Source organism: Lepisma saccharinum, chromosome 20, assembly GCF_977018435.1.
Source record: "Lepisma saccharinum chromosome 20, izLepSacc3.1, whole genome shotgun sequence".
Lineage (NCBI taxonomy): Eukaryota > Metazoa > Arthropoda > Insecta > Zygentoma > Lepismatidae > Lepisma > Lepisma saccharinum.
This window is the reverse complement of record NC_139248.1, coordinates 29,447,779-29,463,344: the sequence shown is the minus strand read 5'-3', so window position 1 is coordinate 29,463,344 and position 15,566 is coordinate 29,447,779. Positions and strand designations below refer to the sequence as shown.

Genomic DNA, 15,566 nt, shown 5'->3' with positions numbered 1-15,566 from the left:
CCCTTCGCATCTGCATCAAAGGTCAACAGCTCCCAAGTTTTGGGAAAGAAAGGAAGTTTGATTGCTTCCGCCGGGGGTGGAATGTACTGTAGGCACTGTGATTGAATATTGTGCGTTTTTTTGTGTGTGTGGTATAAATACATATATGTATTATCTAAAGAAATACGGAGTGTGTAATGGATCAGTTCAGTACCAGTCAATTAACACTCAAGAGATGTTTTAAAAGATGTAGAAAAATGTAGTATTTGTATGATATTTATAAATTTTATATAACTTGATGACCCCACTCCCCACACACACATAATTTACCTTAATTTAATATTGCTATTATTTTAAAAAATGGACTTGGTTTACAAAGCCCCCCCTGATAATCCGTGAGCTCTCCCTGGAGATTAATTCTAGCTACGGACCTGGCTCGGTAGTGGTCATCTCCTTACCGAAGTTCCCAAGTTCGAATCCCGGGGTGGTTGTTCTTTTTGAGTGTCCCATCGTCAGTTTCATGTTCTAATCGTCAGCCGAGAGCCAAGGCCGCCAACCGACTTTTCGTTGGGTGACTCGTGATCAGCGCATCGAGTCCCATCGCCGCTATTTCTGGCTTTCTAGACCGGAGACATCATCTGCTTTTGAAATAGCTCCCAAATTGTCTTAATGATGTTGGGTTAACGCCGAAATTTCCCACACTGTGCTAAACACTAAAGGCGAGAGCACTAAGCATTTAGGTCGGCCTCCGTTGCGGAGTGGTTAGTACAGCGCGCTACGACGCCAGGGGTCCCGGGGTCGAATCCCGGCCTGGGCATGGGTGTTCTTTGTGAGTGTCCCTTCATCGGTTTCAAATTTCTGCCGAAAGTGCCAGAAATGCGAATTAAATTAACGAAACCAACCAAACGTGACAGAAAAGCTGTGCTAAACAAACAAAAAGGTACGAAAATTAAAATGCCTCCCCATATATACATACAGATATATGGGGGAAGTCGAGTTTTGTGCCCCCACAAGTCCACTTTATGCACATAAAGGCTAATCGGGGCTGGACCTACAGTTTAAAATGGGTTCCGAACCACTAGGTGTCTCCACCGGCTATCGCACCCGTGATCCCTTGATTACAAAGCGATGACGTTACCACTACGCCATCGGTGAGCCCCACAAATGGAGAACGTTCCTGCACCACTGCATCCATGCAGAAGACGCGTGTGTATTATTGTGATATCGCAAGGGTATATGCAGGATTTAACCTGGGGGTGGAGGAAGCTTGCAGGAGGGTAGACCATAAATTGGGCGTTTGTGAAAAATTTCAGGGGTTGTTAGAGGGGTGTGGATAAACTCACTATGATATCGGAATTACACGGTCGGAGCTTTTGTCCTAGTGTGGATGTATTTAGGGGATCCACGGGGTCCAACTCCCCCCCCCCCCACGAAAGACTTACCAAATACTAAAATTAAATATTCAAAATATACTTGCTTAGCATTTCTTGTGCAATCGAGGATTATTTATTTCGCCGAGATTAGATTACGATCATACAGCTTTGAATGACAGTACCAAAGAAGGTTTATGCACATTACTACTTATAATAATATGCATAAAATATTGATCGGGAACTGTACTTTCATGAACTGGACCTCTTTTGATATTCAATTTTTAACTTTTTAACATGAATTTCCTTGCCAGGACCATTGTTTTATAGAAATTTTAGTAATATTAACTGCGCGTAAAATACATAATGTATTTGTGCTGTTATAAATCTGTTCTTATAGGATATCTTTACTGTTCATATAATAATAATAATAATAATAATAATAATAATAATAATAACAATAACCGTATTAATTTACGGAGCATCCCCGATGGCGTAGTGGTAACGACGCCGCCTTGTACTCAAGGAGTCCCGGGTTCGATACCCGGTGGAGGCACATGACACAGTAGTTTGGATCCAACTTTAAACTGTAGGTCCAGTCCCGATTAATCTACATGTGTATAAAGTAACAACAATTCAATCAATCAATTAATTAATTTACATATTATGAATAGACTTATACATTATATTAACGTATTAACTATAATAATAATAATAATTATTATTATTATTATTTATGAGACACTTGGTTCGGGTTCTGCCCCCTCCCGAAATTTAGTTCTAGATACGTGCCTGTTAATAATGGCCTCCGATTCATATTTTTGTAATTAATGAATTCGAACTATAAAAAGTAGTAATTAGCTTTTAGTTATTGCCGGCAAGCTTCTTAACGCGAGTCGCAGTATTGTTTTCTTATTCGCGTGCTGATTGTCAATTTTATATTTTTCTTTTACTGCCTTAAAATGCCATTGGAGTTCCGTAACCTATCAAGTGCAGAAGCGGATTCCTATTGTGCACCTCAAGCAGTAGTCGTTTGATTGACTGACCTTGTGCAACAAAAGCTTCGGAAAAGGCTAAACACACAGTGCCGTGAATGCGGAGCACATGTTGACGTCATGTTAATCTGTCAGCTTGCCACGTTGAAGTAGAGTGTGTTGTAGGTGCGACCGCTTTCAGTGGTTCTCTCGAACTGCCGAGTGTTGTGTGGTGTGCATTGTCCCGTGCCACTCGGTCTAAATGGAATTTTGCTTCCAGGTGAGTACAGGAACGATTCTTTTATTTTGTGTGTTGAAAGCGAGTTGTCATGATCGAAAATATGGTGCAGAATGTACAAGGGCAAGTACTGAACGAACGTAGTGTGATTTTTGAGTAAGCAGTGACGATAAAATGTACCTTGTTTTCTCGTGCTTGTGTGTGTATTATCTACAGTTCGCGGTGTGTTCGTATTTTACGCGGTGTAACAGTACGTGGTGTACTTTGACAACAAACAGTTGATTAGTAAGCTGCTTGCATTTTTCTATACCAACGTTCGCCCCAACAACAATATGCGACTCGACATGCCAAATCGGTACACCTATATCAATCCCTTCTCCCTAGATATGCGAACTTTCTACCGAGAGGAATTGCATTAATCGAACTTACATCTATGGAAGTTGAAGAGAGTGCAGTGATCCGTGAAAATGTGCCTCTAAATATCCCCCTCCCCTCTCCTACTCCATAGCTTTCTTCAAACTATTCTCCCCGTTGGCTGTTCGTGTTGTTCATCACTACGCATTTTTTAAATATAAATACCACTTTATGTAATTTGTTATGCGAATGTTATTAGCAGTAATGAGTTCAGGGGGGGGCGGGGAGGTTAAGTCAATCAACAATTTGCTGTGGATTGATGGTGACGTGCTTGTGCAGTCTTATCGAAATTTACACTTTATTTAATTCAATTACATATAAGAGGTAAGGGACAATTTCAAAACATTAGTATTATAATTTTATGCCTATGAAATCCCCACGTGAAGTTCATATCCCCCCCCCCCCCGGAGGGAAGTAGCTGAATTCAACACTGGTTATTGACCCAGACCTCAAGCTTCGTCCCCCTTCAAATACTTATTTATTTCTTCGGACGCATGGCTGTTATGATTGGCCAGTCATCGCAGATATCTTGTGTGCAGATTTACTATGCTTATTCTGTGATTTTGATACGAACACTTTCTCATAAGGTTTACAAGTTACTGATAATGCGTGAAGTGTTTAAAAATGAAAACTTTACGTCACGTATTGTGGAAAGCTTTAATTGATTTATTATATTCAAGTAAACCCCTGCGTGACCAAGAGATTCTATGTATTTTTGCTGTCTTTAAAATGTGAAGTCTGTGCGGAATAATCTTACAATGCAAGAAATGACAGTCGTATATATTCGCCAGAAGTTACAGTTGGGAGGGGCGAATTTCAGTAGGATACCTCACCTCACCGAGAATCAATTTTAACCTACACTCATTGTTTTTTATATAAACAATATAACTTTCTATGGATAGGAACCAAGCATCTGCCATGTTCTAGAGATAAGTGTATTATTATTATGCAAAATTATGACTGTAGGTCCGAAATACATGGTTATTGAGTGTTGTTTTAAGTCCACTTTATGCACATATAGGCTAATAGTGAATGGACTTGTAGTTTAAAGTAAAGTCCAAACCAGTATGCGTCTCCTCCTGGTATCTAACCAGGAACCTCTTCATTACAAGTCGACGACGTTACCATTACGCCATCGGGAGGTCCCAAATAGAGGGATATTAGTGGATGTCCTTTTCAGATTACCTCGCATTGCCACAGTAAAATGAATGATCAGATATGAGTAAAGTGAATAAGGAAAGAAAACAAAAATATATTCTCTCAAGGCATCTCTGGTTTGATCCCCTTTTGAAGCAAATTGGAACTGTAGGTCCAGTTTCGATTAACCTTTCATAAGTATTGAGAGTAACTTTAAAAAAAATGATCTCGATCCTGTTAAACTTTGCAATTAGAACATTTGAGTCTTCAAAAATGTTTAGAATAATAATATATTTAAAAAAACCTGGCAGTTGGGAGGGGCGATCGCCCTCCCCGCGCCTGTCACCATGGACTGAAAACGAAACTGTGTTGCTTGGTAAAGTTTAGTTTTGTCACGAGAGAAGAGGTTCCCATTTGCATAGTCAAGTTGAAAGATACGTGCACTAAAATTGTACGCTGTAATCATATGCGTACTTCAATTTTTTTTCCAAATGGGAGGATCTATAATAAAATCAAAATGGCCACTCTAACACCACCAACTAAGACCCACTCTGTGTAAGTAAGGTGTACGGATAGAACATTAAAGTCATTGAAAAATAGTACTGGTCAGTTTGTGTCATCCCGAACTTGATATAACTCGCACCACTAGCATAGGCAGGATTTTTTTGATGCAGGTCTGGAATTGTAAAGGTGGATATAGTTCATTTTAGGGAGCGGAATGCACAATAGAATATTTGACATGCATAGAATTTTTCACTAATTGTACTCGGAAGACAAAAATCACTTCGTGTCCTCACTCAACTTCACGATTAGCCAAAAGTGGCAGAAAAGCGAAGTAAAATAAACATAATCCATGAACAATCATTCCCCAAAAGGTCATATAACGAGCATCCCTGAAAAAATTACCCTAGTACGTGACATTTAAATAATAATAAAATACACCAATTTAAAAGTAGTTTAGTTTGCAACATAAATTCCACAAAATGCTAATTTAACCCGAATACAAGACAAATTTAATTTAAGGCGCGTAAAACTAAGTTCGCGCAAGAGCTTTACAAGTAAATAGATCTAACGCGAGCGAATTAATACCAAGTCATCCACACACATGCCTATACACGAGTCTACCATGGAAATGCCATTTGCTTCATTATGATGCATGCACAGTACTTAACACGCTGTGGAACAAATGCCAAATGAGGTTTCTCACAGTCTTAACATACGCAGAAAAGCTTTCTCTTAATAGTCATAGTGAAAGAGTATTGCGTCTCTTTCTTGTTTGCTACAACCGGCGAAACGTGTCCCCCCCCCCCCCCCCCCTAACGAAGGTGAAGTTGTCTCCCGTTCATTATACCGTGCCGTAAAAATCCGTAGGAGTGTTTGGAGGTTCGCTATTTTCCTTGTATAGGATAGTTTCTAGTACATCAACCAGTGGCGTAGCCAGAAATTTTTCTTGGGGTGGCTCAAGGGTGGATAAAATATTTTTAGGTGGGTTCTGGTTCGGCGGTGATGGCCAGGGCCGGCGATAGGAATTTTTCAAGATGAACGTGCTGTACTGGAGCATTCTTGTTCATGGCTCAAATTCATACTTATAATGCAATTATTACAATATGTTTGTATGTAATTTTTTTTAGTGAATTCGGCGTGGAAATTTCCTGTATTATGTAAAAATATGAATATTATTAAAATATAGGCAAATAAGCTTTCATCAGTTAAAGAAAAGCTTTTCCAGGCTTTCACAAGACAAACGAAGCTTGTACACGTAATAATGAAAAAAAATCATTCAACTGATAACATTAACAAATATTTAATTTACCAAAACTCATTTAATCACAGTTGCCGGAATAGTAAAAAAATCGAACCATTTTGATCAATTTTTTTCAATATTTTTTTTCTGTTTTTGTAGGTTTACTCATTGTTTTTACATGTGTTAAAAGTTTCATTTTGGCGCACGTAATCATTTTTGCACGTTAATGAAAGGTAACCAACTTAGTGGAGAATCTAGAAACGTTCTTCACTTTTGAAGTGAAACTGAGTTGTTAGTCAACTGTTAAGGCCGCTTTGTGTGCTTTATACTATAATCATTTACAAGCTTGTTACTTTGCGTTATCTAAATAATATATATAATGTACTCGTTTTATTTGGATGTGCAGACGGGTGGGCTGAGACTATTTTAAGGTGGGCTAGAGCCCACCCTCGCCCACCCAACGGCGACGCTCCTGCACCCAACGGCGAAAGAAATAGTTGGCGAATTGGGGGCCGTTTACGCACTGTACCACCTCGATAATTACGTCGATTTTTTTCTTAATAGACAGATTGCAATGTTTTACGTAATGTAAACGTGATTCCAGCGTTAGGAAAGCACAAATAACAGAGATATTTGATCCCAAAGAATAGCCCACGTAAGTTAAAACCTGCAACTTCATAGTACTTTCGCCGCTTTTTGTTAGTAACTGTTTGTATGTACACTAAAATAGCGAAAGAACACGCCGAAAATTACTAGCAGTACCAAACCTAATAATCCTAACCTAACTGCGTAAAATTATAGCTGCTGTTGTGGAAAGTCGTTTTGGATGCTATGTTCACTTGCTCGAAGCCTTCGGACTGTTCTGTTTCACAGTAAAGTAACATGCTAAGGTAACAGACGTACTTTATTTCACAATAACACATTTCCGAGAGCTAAAATCAACTGAAAACGTTCATAAACAATATAATCTTCATAAATCAAGCAAGATATTTCACTTTCTCTAGAGGGTACAGAGGGTCAAGGCAAGGGTACTGGCGAATTGTTCATCAGTCATCATTATTTTCATTCAGTTCTTTTACCACAACGACATGATCACGAATTGAAATAAAAACGTCAATAAGCAGAAGACAACATCTGCTTTACATCACCAGAATTCCATTATTTAAAACAACACAAGATGTATTGTAGAATAAAAGAGAATTAAAATAGTGATGGTCTTTTTGTGGGACCAGTCCTGATAAAATCAGCTCATTTTTACAGGTTGAGAGCCTTTCCTTGGCCCAGTCTTCTTAAAATTCGCTCATTTTACAGGCTGAGGGCCTTGCTTGTGATGTCTCTCTTGGTAAAATTACCCTTCCATGGGCTAGCATTCTTGTATCCCTGCTAAGAAAATTATCAGGCTAACTTAATCATGTGGCTTGTTTATGTGTATAATATTCAAACGTCTGTTTTACTTGAACTTAAAGAGACAGCTTTTCTGCCCCTCCCCTTTTCGCAATCTCTCGTTCTCTATAAATATCTTGTAAAAAAGAAAAAAAAACATGTTTTGAGGTTCATTGTCATTCGCTAATTTGCATTTTTGAGGACTTACAGAAGTAACACCTTTCGTTTTTCATGGTCAAGCAAAGGAAATATGTCACAAAGATACCATCAACAAGTTTCATTAGGGGCCTCCCCCATGGCGCAGTGGTAGCGTCATTGCCTTGTAATCAAGGGGTCCCGGGTTCGATACCCGGTGGAGGCATAAGTGGTTCGGATTCCACCTTAAACTGTAGGTCCAGTCCCGATTAGCCTTACTGTGCGTAAAGTGGACTTAAAAACACCAACTCAAACCAAACAAGTTTCATTAAAGCGTAAGTGAAAGTACAAGATTGTTAACCAAATCACTATTCTTGATTTTTTTATGATGCAAATGCTTTTGTGCTTGGTCATTGTCTCTGATCGGCAAGAATCAAGTCGTCATGTCCACAGGAAACGGATTTTTCTGTAGAACAACTTTTTTGAGCGTTTAGACACCACCACATTTAAATTTTCCCACAAAGCAACCCCTTTAAAGGTACAGAATAAAGGGAAGGGCGAATCTTTCCATTGGGTACCATAACTATTAAACTACTTCTTTTGAAGAGTCTAAAAAATATATTTTCTTCATGGTTCTGTTCTACATTACAGGAGTTAGTAAGTCCACACACACAAATAATATATTATCTCTTTTTTAAAACTCGAAAGAAATTCATTTGAATAAAAAACGTGAATCACTCTGAAATTTTGGACCCTTAAATGTCAAAGTTGTACAGTTACGGACAGTTCTGGGTTGTATCCCATTGACTTCTAGTGGGATCTGTGACTGTACAGGACTGTGTTCTACACATCTGAATATTTATTGTAAAAATGAAAAGAAGTTAGAAATTATGGATAATTCAAACGTGATAGGCACAAACTAAATTTATTTTTTCAATGAGTGTAAAAAATCTGAAACAATACAGTGACGAACACTATGCGTAGGAATAGAACACATTATCCCTGTCTAGGAGTAGATGATCAGCTCCTATAGATGGTAATTGCCAAGATAGTAAATGTGAGAAGAAAATCATGAAGGGGTTGGTGGTGTTTTGTAGCTCCCGCTACCCCTCTTCCGAAGGGATGCTCGTCACTAAAACAGTATATAGTTTCTTGTTGCAAACTTCATGCTGAACGGTGTAATTGTATGGGATACTATACGAGATATGCATTTACACGAGAAGTGCTTTTATACGCAAAGTAGAAATTGATATGTAGGCTCTACTTAGCGTGAACAGAATTTTCCACATGATTAGTCTACTTGAAAGCAGAAAATATACATATTTACAAAAAAATCTGAATCCTCTTTATATACTTTATATTACATTTGCGTAATACGTAGAACCTGTAAACATTTACCTTGTATATTCTCAATGCTTACATCGTGTCATCTCCTTACTAAAGAATTAGCATGATCTTGAACTTATCCAACCTTATGTTGAAGAATATGATTATCTTTATGGTGATGCACTCATTGTAGGTAGATCAATAAACTAAGGTAGATTTCTACTAGGATTGTTTACATCCATTCACATAACTTCACCGCAACAATGGCTATGTATTGTATGGTTTCTATTCCAAAATTCGTATTTCAACATCACTGCAATCGCATAAATTCATAATTGTTAACTATAATAATCAGTTAGGATTTTTAGGTGCGCACCTTTTTTTCGTAGTGAAAGTGAGACTTCTCTGGAAGGACTCAGTGTGTGAAATGTTGCCTGAATGTGAGAATGGAGCTAATTTTTCAGCACCTTTTTTCCCCTTTTTTGATAACCTTTCCCCTTCCCTCCCTTTCTGTGACATTTATCTATTTTCCCCCTTTTTCGTGTTCTTAATCGTTTTCCCTCCCCTTTTTGTCTCCTTTTACTGGTGTTGTTAAATATATTTCCTCAGCAAATCATTGAATTTTTATTTTCTTTTTTCGCGACACTTTTGTCTTTAAGATGTTTTCACATTGTTAACTGAAATTGAATGTATTTAAACTGTGCTTGATTGTTGCCTATTTGAAATCAACAATGGAAAGACCGCTACTGATATGCACCAGATCGCCGTTATTTTTTTTTTTAAGATGGAAGGAAGAAGGAAACGCAGTTTGGTATTGGAAGCAGTGAAGCAACAATGTGTTTATGAAGTGGTGGGTTTCACGTTTCATGTGTGCGCAGTGGACAGATATTGTTTGTGGATGTAAGTTCCTTACCTGCTTTTTCACTCTGTTAGATCCTGTTAGTGCATGTACTTTAAAATGCTGAAAGTGCCCAGATCCCGATTTCTCAGTCTGGCTCAACAATTTAAGCAAGAGTTCATAGAAAGTGATGGAACTGTTATTCGATGCACGGTTTGTGATATGGGAATCACATTAGATGAAAAACACCAGAGAGATCGCTTCCAGCAACATATTTCCAGCTCTAAGCATCAAAAGAATAAGAATCTGCAAGGAAGTAAATCTCGACAGCCTCTCTTACGCAATGCATTTGAGCAGTGTTCTTCCAAGAACCAAAATTTAAAGGAATTTAATGTTGACTTGTGTGCATCTTTTACACAGGCGGGGATTCCACTCAACAAGGTGAACCGTCCGGCCTTGAAGAGTACACACGGTTGTCAGTGCCCGATGAGAGTTCATTAATAAAAACTATATTGAACCTGTGTATGAAGAAACTGTCCGTAAAATTAAGGTGAAAGTGTCACATTGCAATATAGGTGTCATTCTGGATGAGATGACAGACTCAATGCAACGATATGTTTTGAACATTTTGGTTTTTCCTCTGACAGCTGAGGAAGTTAAGCCCATGTTACTAAACATGTATGCGCTGCAGAAAACCAATGCCAGTACAGTGATGCAGTCATTTATGGATTTCTGTCAAAAACTGTGGCCCGGTGGAATTCAGTTCGAAAAAGTTGTTGTTGTAGTCACTGACCAGGCTCCCTACATGCTTTCGGCATTTCACTAATTGAAGCTGTTGTTCCCTAAGTTAAAGCATGTAACCTGTTTGGCTCATGCCCTTCATAGGGTTTCTGAATGTAGGAACGAATACAACATTGTAAATGAGTTCGTATCTGATCTGAAGAAAATACTCCTTCAGGTACCGAGTCGCATTCTTGCCTACAGAGAAACTACCTGCCTGCCCCTGCCACATTTCCCCATCATTACTCGCTGGGGATCATGGATTGAGTGTGCTGCATTTCTGTGTGAAAATTTTGAAAAAATTAAGGAGTTTGTGCTTTCCCTGGATTCAACCGACGCAGGTGCAATTTCCAAGGCAGAGCAACTTCTCTCAGACAAAATAAATGTTTTGCAGAAAGAACTATTTTGTGTACGAGGCGCATCCAGAAAGTAAGTTTCCCTATTTTTTTTTAAAAAAAAACAACAACATAGTTTCAGGAAACCATTTATTGGCAACAGGTACAGCAAAGGTTCAGATATTTTTCAACATAGCAACCACCAGAATTGAGACACGTGTCGTATCGTGGTATCAACTTTTGGATCCCACTGTCGTAGAACTTTGCCGCCTGTGAATGGAACCAGCGTGTGACAGACGTCTTCAGCTCTTCGTCGTTGCCAAAACGCTCACCGGAGGACAGGAATTTCTTGAGGTGCAAGAAAACGTGAAAATCGCTGGGAGCCAGATCAGGACTGTAAGGTGGATGATCAAACAACTCCCAGCCAAATTCCGTCAAAACAGCTGCTGTGCGCCAAGCCGTATGTGGGCGAGCATTGTCATGGAGGAGCACAACACCTGCAGTAAGCATGCCACGCCTCTTGTTTTGAATGGCACGTCGCAATTTCCTTAGTGTTTCACAGTAATGGTCAGCGTTCACCGTTTCACCTCTGGGGAGGAAGTCAATGAGCAAAATGCCCTTCCTGTCCCAAAACACGGTGCACATCACTTTCTGTACCGACAGCGTCTGTTTGAATTTCTTCTTGACCGGAGATCCACTATGCCGCCAATGCATTGACTGCTGCTTGGTTTCCGGGGTGAAGTGCGAAATCTACGTCTCATCGCCCGTGACGATCCTGTCGAGGAAATCATCGCTTCATCATGGTACCGTTGCAGGAATATCAGTGCTGCTCCTGAACGTTTCATTTTGTTTTCGGGTGTCAGGTTTTTCGGCACCCACCTGGCACACAATTTTTTGAACAGCAGGCGCTGCGTGACAATCTCATGCAACACGGATCGCGATATCTGCGGAAAAAGGCTACTCAACTCCGTAATCGTGAAGCGACGGTTCTCTACGATGCGCTGCCGCACCAGCTCAACCAGATCATCAGTGCGCTCTTCATCATGGACACTTCGACGACCTTCCGAAAACTACCGACACCAGCGACGCACCATCTGCTTACTCATAATGTTCGGCCCATAGACCTCACAGAGCTGACGATGAATGTCAATTGGCGCAATGCTTTGTGCATTCAGGAACTTTTATCACCGACCGAACCTCGCATGCGGCGGGAGAAGGAATACGAGCTTCCATTTCGGACCACTGCTGCCTCGCTACTGGCATGCGGCGGGAGAAGGAATACGAGCTTCCACTTCGGACCATTGCTGCCTTGCTACTGGCGCCGGGCGGTATCTGTCCACCTGGCATATGATTGATACGTCTTAGCTCTGCTGCGCATGCGCAATTTACACGGCTCATTATGTTTACTTTCACGGGAAAAAAATAGGGAAACTTACTTTCTGGATGCGCCTCGTACATTCCTACAAGTACCTGTTTACAGCCATCAAAAGCTTAGAAGAACAAGGCATCGAAAAGGAAAAACAATGGGATATCTCTACTACTGTGAGGGGGCAGTTAGATGGTTTTGCCAGAGACAAACTTGAGGCTAGTCTTGACAAGAATCTGGATGTTGTGGAATTTGCCACTTCCACAGAGTTGCCATTTCAAGTGAATACTAAGTTTGCCCCACTTGTTACTGTGGATGTAGAGAGAAGCTTCAGCTTATGTGAAGATATTTTATCTTCGAAAAGAAACAAACTCACTTAACAAACTCAAAAATTTAGAAATGCTTAATGTTGTAAGGTACAACAACTTTGTGTTTTCCCCCGACTCTGGTGAATAACTGTAACACAACCTACGTGTGTGATGTGTACACAGTGAGTAATATCTTAAACTAATAAAATAGGAGGGAAAGTTTTAATAAGTAGTATAATTATCAGCACCTTTTTTGCCCCTTTTTGGGTCTTATTTTAGCACCTTTTCCCTTCCTTTTTCCCAATGCAATTTTCCCCTAAAAATCCTAACTCTGATAATAATTATTATAATCTTAAGATTTGATTGGAAATAGCACTTGGAATCCTCACTTTTTGTGCTCGTTTGATGTGGTTTATTTTTCTTCGCCTTTCTGCCATATTTGGCTAATCCCGAGGAGGAGGATGAGTGGTGATATGGTGAAATTGATGAAGGGACACTCACATAACCATGCTCAGTCCTGGATTCGAACCTGGGACCCGTACTAAGTACTCCGCCACGGACATCGGCTTTGCTGCTGATGTGGTACTGCATTCTCCCATTTATCCATAAATTTATGCATATTTGTATTTGTAAATCCAGCCACTAATAGCAGTAATTAGAGTGGGTGGACAACTTAAGAAGTCAGCTTGGATCCCCACGAGTCTCGCTACGTTCCTGGAGAAATGGGAGGTGCAAAGGGGGTCTGGGTACCTAAATACCTCCAGTCTGTACCCTTGTTTGCGTTGTGGGGTCGCAGAGTATGAACACAATGTAAATAGTACTTAATGTCCTGCTTGGCGACAAATTATCTGGTATCTTCGCATTGTCGCCTATGTCCAGTTGGCGGCAAAAGATAGCAAGGATCTACAGGAGGTGCTATTTTCGATAATTTTTATCCTACACTCTCAAGGACGTAGTTGAAAATTAAGAACGTGAATCACTCTGAAATTTGGACAATATAAATGTCAAAGTTGTACTGTTACGGACAGTTCTGGGTTGTAACAACCCCATTGACTTCCAACCAAGAAGTGTCCGTGACTGAGGCATGGTTTGTTCCAGTCATTAAAATTGTTCTACACACTTGAATATTTATTGTAAAAATGAAAAGTTAGAATTTATGGATAATTCAATATGATATAAATGCCCGGTCCCCCTAAAAACTTACCAAGTCCAAAATTAAATAATTGTTTGCTGATATATAATATAAAGTTGATATATGTCCTCAGTACTTACATAAACTCAAGGATTAGATTGTGATTATACATCGTTGCGTTCAGAGCCGTAGCTAGGGGGGGGGGGGGGGGAGAGAATGACTTTGCAGGCCATTTGAAAGAGTTTCATGTATTTTAAAAAACATTGCATTAATGATCTGCTACCTAAGAAATATATATGCTATTCATATGGTAAGATATTTTTTTTTTTACATGGATTAGTTTCATTTCTAGGATTTTTTTATCATCGCGCACAGAGAGGTCAATAATGATCCTTGATTGAGAAGAATACGTGCATACGTACAAAGAACTCGGTTGTTGTAATTGCTACATTTACATACAATTGCTACAACTATTAGCATAAATGAAACGTCAATTTGAATGAACGACATTATTTAAGTAAGGCACTACAACAAATACTTCTACCCCTCCCTTAAAAAAAACAATGGTAGAAGTTTAACAAGGCGAGTGTAGGGGGCGCCGAAATTTATTCTCGCTCCGGGCGCAGAAATATCTAGCTACGGCTCTGCTTGCATTGACAGTGCCTGCGAAATTTATGCGTACCGCTACTACTAATAATACGCATATAATAATGATCGGGGACTTTTCAATAGCTGCCAGGCTTTTTGGTATTCAGTAAATGATCCATTTAAAAAAATTGACTAATTTTGGTAGAATTACCAACGGATTGAGGGCAAGTGAGTTGCTGCGAGTGGGCCTGGTGGTCGATTATATGTCCCCTGCAACTGTCGCTTGTGTCTCGTTTTTCCAATTTAACATGAAGACTGTTAAATCTTAGCGGTAGAGTCATTGTGCGAATTAAGCATTTTTACTTTGGGGCGATGGCGTATTTTGTGATTCCAATTTTGGAGTTAGCCTAGGTTCTTTTGGATCAAAAGTATAATAACAAATATATTGTAATTATTTTGATAGAACTATCTTATCTTCTAGTGTATTCAACAATTATGTACAAATACTGTATTCAATATGTGTAATTATAACTAATTACAACTAATTTGTACTTGTATGGTGAAATTCAACTGAAAGATACCGATTGTTTAAGTTGATTATTTGCGATTATGTAATTGATTACTTGTATTGTCGGTCTATGTATGTTTGTATGTATGCTAATTGCATTTGTTCTTGTTCAGGTTTTTTCTTTTCTCTTTTTTTGTATGTGTATGTGTTTATAAACTTATCTTTTGTAAGATTGCTTATCTGCCTTCTGTAATTGGAGGATTTACCTCTGTTGAGGCAGTAATTGAATAAATAAATATGCAAATTTGTGTGTCAGTAAACTAAAACCTATTGCCTTGCCGTTCTAAGTATCTTAAAACATTGGTTCTAAGCTATAGTCATTAAATCTAACGATAACATTTACATGTAATTTTGAAATATTTAGTATATTTACTTTCTAAGAAAACCCAAACTCTTACACCAAAAAAAGCTATCGAACTAGTAACACCGAAAAGTTGGCCAAATTTCTATGGCCCAAGTTCAAACGTAACGTCCATCTAACCGACCTTCTTGTTTCTTGTGAACACTTTAGTACGTGTAAAATATCAGCATTGCCATTATGCTATGAAAACTTAAGTAGGAAACAGCTTGCTGTTGTCTCATCTCGGTGAGGTTGCCTGTTGCTGTTGCAGAAGGGTGTTCTTCTTTAATCCCCAAGGCTGCATACTTTTCGGTAGGGAAATCTTGGATAACTGCTGGACCATTAATGGACAGGAATTATTTTTTAATTATGTTTGTTACATAGGTGAGAAATTCTTTCAATTGCATTTCCTTTGATGGGAGGATAAAAACATCCATTGTGGGGATAAAAATAATTTTCTTTTGGCGAAGATATACTTTATTTCGGGGGGCGGAAAACCTAACCTACCTCATTTCTGAGGTTAGGTTAGATTAGGTAAAGAAACTAAAGGCGTTCAATAATCTAACCTAACCTCAGAGAACAGACGGTCTGAAATGAGATAGTCCGTATAA

At 39.1% G+C, this 15,566-nt stretch overlaps 1 protein-coding gene across 1 annotated transcript in view; it reads left to right on the top strand.

Annotated features, from left to right (window-relative positions):
- Positions 1-2,389: 2,389 nt before the first annotated feature.
- The window catches only part of LOC146003844 (sodium-independent sulfate anion transporter-like), a 123,756-nt gene continuing 110,579 nt past the window's right edge, over positions 2,390-15,566 (top strand). Inside the window, exon 1 of the mRNA XM_083142297.1 lies at positions 2,390-2,603. The gene's annotated coding sequence lies outside the window, so the exon portion shown is untranslated. The remainder of the gene's footprint in view (positions 2,604-15,566) is intronic.